Consider the following 9,588-nt stretch of genomic DNA (forward strand, 5'->3'; position numbering starts at 1 on the left):
ATTCACTCGTGTGTCCTTCCGGAACTGCTGCTGCATGAGCCGGAAGTGTTCTAGGCTGTAGGAGCACAGCAGCGAATGAGGCTTCTGCCCTAGTCCCGAAGGGACTCTGGGCAAAAACGGGAAAGAGAGTTACTCGGCAGGTAATTACATAAATGATAATATGATGGCGCTGTGAAAGGTGTTTTAGAGAACTGCAGGGTGCTTGCAGTGCGACCCTCAGAGTACTGTTTTAGGGTGGTCGTTGCGGGCTGTCCTCTGGGGACTATGCTGATTCTGAGCGTGAAGACCAGAACATGCCTCGGAGTGCGGTGCGCTCCCTGGTCTGAGCACATGAGGTAGTGACACGAGAGAGGTTGATTTTTTTTTTTGTTTGTTTGTTTTTAAACCAGGGATCGAACTCAGAACCTCACACTTTACCAGGCAGGCGCTGTGCTGCTGAGCGACATCCCTGACCCGAGATAGACTGACTCTTGATTTGAGAAACAGACGTGGATTGTGACAGCGTAGTGAGAGAGAAGAGAAATCCAATGAGGCTCAACTACTCAGGTATGTTACATTTTGCATAAAAGTGAGCTTTACTGAGTGACTCTCAAAGTGATATTTTTTCTCATTTTGATTCTACCAACAACTGTTCCTCATTCTGATTAGTGAAGAAACCAAATTTCAGGGGGATTATGTGTTTTTAGCCAAAGGTGGAAGAGGAACGTAGCAACTCAGCTATGTCAACCCTGGGCCCCAAAATCTGTAAACCTGATGCCCTCGTGGGTCCACGGGATTTCAAAAATTCAAAGCTGATGGCTTGTTAGTTTGATAAGAATTACTTTTAAAGGGTCAAAGGTCCTTTGCCCAAAGGTCCTACAGACGACTGGCTTGCAGTCTACCTGTGTGTTTCCTTGTTCATTTGGGGGAAGGTAGAGTTGGAGTCTGGATGGCTCACGGAAGCGCGCTCCTTCCAGACCCTGCTCAGGTGTCCCGAGGGGGTAGTGTGTTCTTGTTACCTAGAGAGGAACGCAGTGACATCGTGCAAGGTGTCTTGGAGAAATGCAGAGGATCTCCACCAACTTCCCTAAGGGGTTCAGGTAGCAGTTCATTGACTGTATGTTGCACAGACAAGCATCACCAGAATCTTTTAAATAGAATTCATGGTACAAGCAATTATCTGCTCACATCTGCTGCATGTGTTTTGCAATCCATCCCCTTGTCCTTTCTTTCTCAGTGCCGCTCTTCCAGCTCACACTGCCCTTGTCACTTGTCTGGCTAACGTATGACCCTCGTTTCTCTGCCCCTAGTCTAACCCATTCTCATTCACCGACCATAGTGGAGCCAGAATGAATAAAACCATAGATCTTTATTACTCTGGTGACTTACCATGAACCACAGGGTCAAGTCTAAAGCCCTCCTCCAGCATGTAAAGCCTTCACCGGTAGTCTTATGCCAGTCTATCCTTCTAGCTCTGCAACTCCCTACTGTTTCCCTCCACTTTGGACCCTTGCCAGTCCACCTCCAAATTACACAAGGTAGGATTGCATTGTTATGCTTTTAATTTACTTACTTTGGATGCCTTACATTTTTAACTGACATGTAAAAATGACACATATCTATAGGGTATCATGATGTTTTATTACATGTATATATTGTTTAGTGTTCAAGTCAGGGTGAGCATATCCACCTCCTGATCGCTTCTTTGCATTAAAATTATTCAAAGTACTTTCTTGTAGCTTTCCTGGAGTATACAGTGCTTTGTTACCTGTGGTCACCCTGATGCACAGTGGGGCAGGCAGACTTACTTCTCCTAACTATAACTTAATGCCATTGACCTGTCCTGCCCCTTCCATCCTTTCCCTAATCCCCCAGCCTCTGCTCACCACCATTTTATTCTCAACTTCTACAGATCCCACATATGTGAGGAAATCACGTTTTTTTTTTCCTTCTACATATGTGTGAGGTTGTGTGGTATTTGTCTTTCTGTGCTGGTGTTTGTTTTACTTAACATGATATCCTCCTGTTGTGCTACTGTTGTTGCAAATGATGGTGTTTCACGCTGACTTGGGCTAAACCAGACCCCACTGTGTGTGTGAATCGTTTCTTCTTCGTGTGGTGACACTTAGGTTGACTCCATTTCTTGACTGCTGTGAAGCTGAGGTGTCCTGTGGATCTTGATTCCATTTCCTTTGGAGATAACACACAGGAGTGGGAATGCTGGATCACATAAGTGTTCTTTAATTTTTCTGAGGTGACGCCATGTTATCTACTGTCTGTGCTAATTTACATTCCCATCAGAAGTGTGGTGTGTCAGGGTCATTTTTCTCCACGTGATTGGAGCACTTGTGGTTTTTTTCTTCTTTTTTTTACTTAGAGGCCCTTCCAACAGATGTGAGGTGATAATCTCACCGTAGCTTTAATTTGCATTTCTCTGAAGGACTAAAATGTGTACTAGATGTTGAGAAATGGGAAAAAAGTGTTCAAATGGGAAGGGGAAGAAGGGAAGGGGGAGGGAGGAAGAAAATTGACAAGAAAAAAACTAGAAGGACAAAAATGGAAACAAAGCTTGTTCATGTAGGGAGGGGAGGAAGGGGAAAATGAGGCAGGATATATCATGTACAAGTGCAAATTTCCTATGAGTGTTATCATTGTGTGGATCTAAATGTACTGCTAAATGCTTTGCTTGAAAAATAATTTACACTCCCTTGATGAGTATTAATGTGCACTTTTATATACCTGTTGGCCATTTGTATCTCTTGTGAAGTGTCTCTTTGGTTCTACTGTCTATTATTCTGTGTGGAAATTTTATAATTTAATCTGATTTGTCTATTTTGGTGTTTTGCCTGTGTTTTGGAGGTCCTCTCCAAAAAAATCCATGCCTATTCCAGTGTTATGAAGTTTCCCCCGTGTCTTCCTCTGGTAATTTTGTAGGTTCAGATCTTATGTTTAAGTCTTTAATCCATTTTGAACTGATATTTTTAACGTGGTGTGAGATGAGGGTCTTGTTTCATTTTTTTGCCAACAGAAACCAAGTTTTCTCAGCAACGTTGCTGAGTTTTTTCTCCCCACAAATGGGCGTTCTTAGCACCTCTGTCAGAGATCAGGGATTTGTGTGGCAGGGTATAATGACGTAAGGGGACCCTGCCAAGAACCAGCTTGCTTTTCCTTGAGTGTCCACGGTTTTCAGAAGCAGACTCCACAGATTCAGGGGACAGGACCGGCCCTGCTGATTGTGACCAGAAGAGGGCAGCATCTACCCAGAGATGCTCCTAGCAGCCACAGTGCCGCTGTGGAACGTGGACATGGAGCGCCTGAGGGTGCAGAGGCTCCATGAGATTAGAGAGCAGCTGGTTCCCAGGGTCTCCTCGTGTCTCTGTGGCTTTCTACATCTGCGTGACAAGTCCACACGTCACCCCATCCCACAGAAGATTTCCAGGCTTGAGACAAAGCTACTGGGATGCCAGATTTCAAGGGTCAGAGAAAACTATCATTTTCATCTCCTTCACATTTCAGTCCCACAGGAAGTGATCACCTTAGTGTATCAAAGGCAGGTTTTATTAGACACGTTGAGCTGTAGTTGTATCCGATAGGAAACAACAGGCAAATTAAAAAACTAGGATTAATTCCATGCACGTTTTTATACATCCAGCATGGTCACCATGCTGTGTACTATCCAGTAAGGTTTTTGTGTCCCGCTCCACTTTAGTCATCTGATTCATTACCACTTCCTATCACACAGCTGCCGGATGGTCAATGCCCAACTGAATTCCAAATCCTCGGTTCCTTTTTACAGTCCCTGTTTCCCCTACAACATGGGAACTAGAAAGGAATATTCATTTCTCTGAATGAAATGTAGGTGTTACTTGTAGTTGTTTCTCTTTTTCCAAATAGAATAGCGATGGATTAAACAGTTTTGCCAACTGCTGAATAGAAACTTTTCAAAGGCAAGCTCTAGTTAAGTGGAATGTAATGGCGAATTCTGGTTTAATGTGAATTCTCGGGAATACTGCGCCACACAGTTTGTGTGTGTGTGTGTGTGTTTTGGTAATCACAACAGTACTGGAAAAACTCAATTATATAAATTTTAAAACAAGGCTAGATAAATTGCTGCTTTTGTTGCCTACAACATTAATAAAGAGAATCAAATACATACTCTCAGGTGGAGATGAAATTTGAATCTTTTTTTCACAGGCTACTGTTGGCAGCAAAGCCATTACAAATCAATAAAACGAGGCTATCTGGTACATCAATATGAGCTTTAACTGATACTAATAAAAATAAAATTTAAGCCATGAATGTGATAATTCCCCCCCTACTTTGCCTTGATTAGATCAATCCTGGTGATGCTAAATTTTTGTCGCAACACTTTGTGAGGATATTTTGGCAACCATAAAAGTAATTAAATATTTGGGTGCCTTTCAGCTGCTTCCTATACCATAGGCCAAAGCAGAGACGATTTAAGGAAACCATTACACCATAAGCATAAGAAGTTTTAACCAGATACAGGCTTAGGAACAGAGGGAAGGCACAGAATATCTCATTTCAGGAAGAAACATCCATAGGACAGTAGTCAAATAGTTGTCCTGGTGAGCGCATTGATAAAACACTTGGCCATCTGATAACGTAGATAAGCAGGAAGTTGTCTCCAGTTACGGCATGTGCTAAGCTACAGGCTGGAAATACAGCAAGGACCAAGGCAAGCTCTGTGCTTGCCTCTCAAGCCTTCAGTCTAGGGTGGAAACCACTGTATCCAAAAGAGAGAAGAGCAGAGCCTTAAGGAGCCCATCAGAAAGCACTTAATCCTAATTTCTTTTTAGGGGAGTAGAGCAGCATTCCCAGAGGAAGGGTGTCCAATTTGAGACCTGAGTAATGTTAAGAGAGGGAAAACTCCTTGAACCAATTAAATCTAGTAGACTTTATAGGAGCAAAACAATAATTCATGAAACGAGTAGCTCCCATAACCAGAACAAGTTCTGAGAACTCCCACCAACAATGGGATCTGACAGCATTTGTAGAGAATGGAAGTGAGGTATAAAGACAACTTAACTGGGAAAGCTTAATTGGTGACAGCCCTCTGTAATTATCTAAAGTTTGGCTACTATGATTAAACTCTGAGTTGGATTGGTCTGTTGGAGCTAGCACAGGAGCCTAGTCCACACTAATAGCCTCCTACAAATTTTGTTTAACAATGGTGAATAGCAGTGAGTTGGGTAGAGAAGATGGGAGAGAGGATTATTCCGTGGGAACAATGTGCCTTCTCAAATACAGAGGTACCCGTAACTTCCTACACATGTGTGAACTTTCTAGCATACCAGGGAAAATGTCTTCTATCTGTTATCACTTGCTGTTGCCTAACAATCTACTCTGACTCTTTACTCCTGGTTTTGGAGCTTGTGCTGGGCTCAGTCGGCTGGTTATCGCTGACTTTTCTGGTGTCACTCATGGGGCTGCCTCCTCCACTGCCTCAGCTGAGCTGGGTGGACCAGATGGTCTCACATTTCTCATAGTCTTGGTATTCCATTGGGTGTCTTGGTTCTTCTCTACCTGGGCCTTTCTCTTCTTGTAACATAGACAGAGCTTCTTTATAATGAGGTCTTTGGACAGCATTTCAAGAGGGCTTCAACGGTAGTTTGGGGCCTGGCTGGTAGAACTCTTGTAGCATCACTCCTATCACAGCCATTTAATCCGTCAAGGCAAGTCTGAGGCCAGTCTAGATTTGAACAAGGAGGAAAAAGATCTCCACTTATGGAAGGTACTGAAATACTGTGACCGTCTCTTTAATCTGCTATGATTGTGCTGAAAAGGAAAAAAAAAAAACAAAGAAGTCAATTAAATGGGACACCACAGAAGTGAAGTCTTGAGAGATAAAGAGAGGAGGACACAGCAGGTCAAAGAGACAGACAGTGTTTAGCACTGGAGAATCGGGGAAGAAGCTAGGAGAAAACACGGGCAAGGAAAGAACATCACTGCACTTAGCAATGTCCCACAATCCTATTGAATTATTTATGAGGTGAGTAATAAATATTGATCTTATCCAGATGAGCAGAAGATCATGAAAGGCCTCAGATGATCTTAATGTAAGAGTCCAGCAAGAGAACTTTTATATCAAGAGGTTTGGACAATGCATTTTGTCTGTGTGTATCTGAAGTGTCGCTTCGTAGGCCCTGTATAAAGTAGCCTCAGAATTATTTCATTTCTGTGGATTTGGTCAGAACCTTAATTATGAGTGCATGCTGGGTCCCCTGGTTTTATCATCTCTGAGTCCCAGGTCCTGTGTCGGTCACAGTGTTTCAACTGGATGAAAGGAGGGTTGCTGCTTTCTTGGTAGCTGCAAAGACCTAACTTCATGGTGGACACTGAGATTAGGGCCTTTGAGATCTTTCTCATGTGGAATTCATGATACAAAGGCAGAAGCCACTGAGCCCAACACATGATTCACTGTTTGCTGTACTTCCATAGGATTTCCCCCTATTTATCTTCAATAGGCAGGGAAAGGACATTCTATTGCTGATCAGCCAAGGAGAGGAAAACTGAAACAGCAATAACTTTTTGGCAAAGCTAGGATGGAGGTCATTTAGATTGCCCAAAGTCAAATGCTGGCCAAATGATCTAAGCCTCTGGGGATGGATGGCAAACATTTCCCCACAGCTTTGGTTGCTTTGTGGGCAGAAACACAGCACAATTTAAAATGAAAGTATAAACCTGTTTGAGCAAATCCTTCTGTCATTTTTGAGGTGAGCTGGCAACCATCCGCCTTTATGTTCAGAAAGTCTTTTGAAAATCAAGTAGAGGCATGTTCTGGAAGCAACAGCAAGCGTAACAAGTGTCTTCCGCCTCATAAGTCTACCCCTTTGTTTCATCAACCCAGAGAAGCAACTGTGGGAACACACAGCAAGGATCCAGCAGTTCTTAATAGTTACTAGTTGGCATTTATGTCATTCAGTCAATCATAATACCGGCGCAAACTACTCCTTGTTTTGCTCTGAGAAACAGTAGAGATTCACCAAGGTGGCCAAAGTAAAGAAGTTGTTGATTCAACGCATTTTATGTTAGATTAGCTGGACTCTCTAAGATGACATGCCCCGGAGCTTCAGGTTGTCTATGTTTTGCTAAGATAGGAAAGATCCCCTCAGGGACAGACAGGCCTGGGGCTAATTATGCTGCAGGGTGAATTCATCACTAAATCTTTCACTAACAAAGACAAATTACCTAATACATTTACAAGGCCCTAAAAAATTAGGTGTGTAACTCCAACGTCCAGCCAACACATCAACCCAGTCAGCAGGTGGCAGCCTGCCAGAGACTCCTCATTGTTGGTGTGCACAGACAGAGATGAAAACAGGGAGTGTTATCGGCTGTACAGTCTGAGCTCTTTCACTACCATGATCTCTGATCCTCACCACAGTCGCCGCGAGAGAGGTGTTACCGTGGGCCCGCTTTTGTGAGCCAGGAAACTGCAGTTGGGAGAGATCAGAATTGTAGAGTCCATCGTAGAATCAAACCCAGGCTTTGCAGCTATAGAGCTCTTAGCTCCGGTTCTGTCCCTCCTTACTCAAGCGCCGTATGGCATTGACCAGGCTTTTAAATCTCTCTGAGATAAATCTCTTCATCTTATACTAAGGATGATAATTCCTGCCTCACAGACCTGTGACCACAGAGGACAATGAATTCACCCTTACACTAACACCCAATGCTTGGCACCTGAAGTCTTATTTCATTCAGTGTTTGTTAAGCAGTGGACCTCGGACTGGACTTCCTGGAGTTAAAACTCTGGTTCATCTGCCAAAGGTCACAAAGTGAAAAGCCAGTTTAGCTTCCCCGGTTCACATTTCCCTATTTTAAAAATGTGGGCCATCACAACACCTGTCACGATGGTTCCTCATAAAGTTAGCAGGTATAATGGGAAGTGCGGCCAATAATAAGGTCTGTGGTGGTGATGAGAGTAAGGACTATCTTACCATGTGAGGACATTAGTTCAAGGCCACACAGTGGGTGCAGTATAGACCTGGGATCCACTCCTGTGTCCTCCATTGTTCAATCTTTTAAAAGATAATAGCTTCATTGGACAAAAATTTACATACCACACAATTTATAAACTTACTGTGTAAGCTTCAGTAGATTTTATCACATTGACCAAGCTGTACAATTGTGACCATGATCAAATTTAGATAATTTGTGTTACCCTTAAACAAAACATGCTACCTACCAGCTATCATATCCCAATCCCTCCCTCCTAAATCTAGGCAACCATGAGCTAAGTTCTGTCTTCATAGATTTTCTTGTTCTGGAAATGTATTTATTTACTCATTTACTCCAAATAAATCATGCTCATAACAGCAGTAAAGACCTTAAGACAGGCAAAGAAGTAGCCATCTGCAAGCTGAGCTCTCATACCATATTGGAGTAAAACCAGAAACTGACAGTTGAAACATACTCAGGATACAATAACTTTGCTTTTGCTCTTTTCTCCTATTTTTTCATAGAAGGAAAACCATATGATATTAAGCTTGTGTGTCTGACTTATTTCATTTAACATTATGGTCTAAAGGTGCATCCATTTTCCTACAAATGCCTCAAGTTTATCTTTCATAATGTCAGAGTAATACTCCATTGTTTATAAATACATTTTCTTTATCCATTCATCTGTTGATGGGCATATAGGCTATTTCCAAGACTTAGTTATTACGAATTGTGCTACTATAAACATGAGTAGGCTCATATCACTGTGATATGATGCTTTTAACTCTTTGAGAAGATGCTCAAAGGGAATAGCTTGGTCAAATGGAATTTCTAGTTCATTTTTGAGGAAGCTCTGTACTGATTTCCATAATGGTTGTTGTATCAGTTTACACTCCCACCAACAATGAAGAAGTATTCCTTTCTCCCCATGGCCTCACTAGCATTTATTGTTGGTTGATTTCTTGATGGTAGCTGTTCTTCCTGGAGTGAGATGGAATCTGTTATTTTAATTTGCATTTCTTGAATGACCAGCGATGTTGAATGTATTTTACATATGTTTGGCCAGTTGTATTTCACCATCCGAGAAGTGTCTGTTCATTCCAGATGCCCATTTTTTTTAATTGAGTCTTTAATTTGGGGGATCTAATTTTTTTGAACTCTATATATATTCTAGATGTTATTCCTTTGAGGAGTAGCTGGTAAAATATTTTTTCAGTTGTCTCTTCATTTTGTGTTGGTGGTTTCCTTTGCTTCCTTTGTGCAGAAACGTTTTAATTTAATGTGATCCCATTTGTTGATTCTTAGTATTTCTTGCACAACTAGTATTTTCTTCAGAAAGTCTTTGCCTACACTTATGTCTTCAGTAGTTTTACTATTTTTGTCTTTCAATAGATTGTTTCTGTTATAATGTTGAGATCTTTGATCCATTTTTATTTTATTTTAGTGTATGGTTGAGAGATATGGCTCAACCTTCGGCATGTGGAAAGCCAGTTGTCTTTCCTACAACAAAGGGATTTGGCCCCTGTGTCAATGATTGCATGAATGAATGTGCCTGGAGTTGTTTCTATATCTTTTATTCTGTTCCACTGATCCACAAGTTTGGTTTTTTCTGCTAATACCATGCTTTTTTTTTTTTTTTTTTTTTTT

General features: G+C 41.9%; 1 long non-coding RNA gene across 2 annotated transcripts in view; it reads left to right on the top strand.

Annotated features, from left to right (window-relative positions):
• Positions 1-399: 399 nt before the first annotated feature.
• Positions 400-9,588, top strand: part of LOC104852032 — a 57,739-nt gene continuing 48,550 nt past the window's right edge. For both annotated transcript variants that reach the window (XR_777379.2, XR_002024884.2), the window contains exon 1: positions 400-546. This is a non-coding gene — a long non-coding RNA (uncharacterized LOC104852032). The remainder of the gene's footprint in view (positions 547-9,588) is intronic.

Source organism: Fukomys damarensis, unplaced genomic scaffold (assembly GCF_012274545.1).
Source record: "Fukomys damarensis isolate Sample0158 unplaced genomic scaffold, DMR_v1.0_HiC HiC_scaffold_32, whole genome shotgun sequence".
NCBI lineage: Eukaryota > Metazoa > Chordata > Mammalia > Rodentia > Bathyergidae > Fukomys > Fukomys damarensis.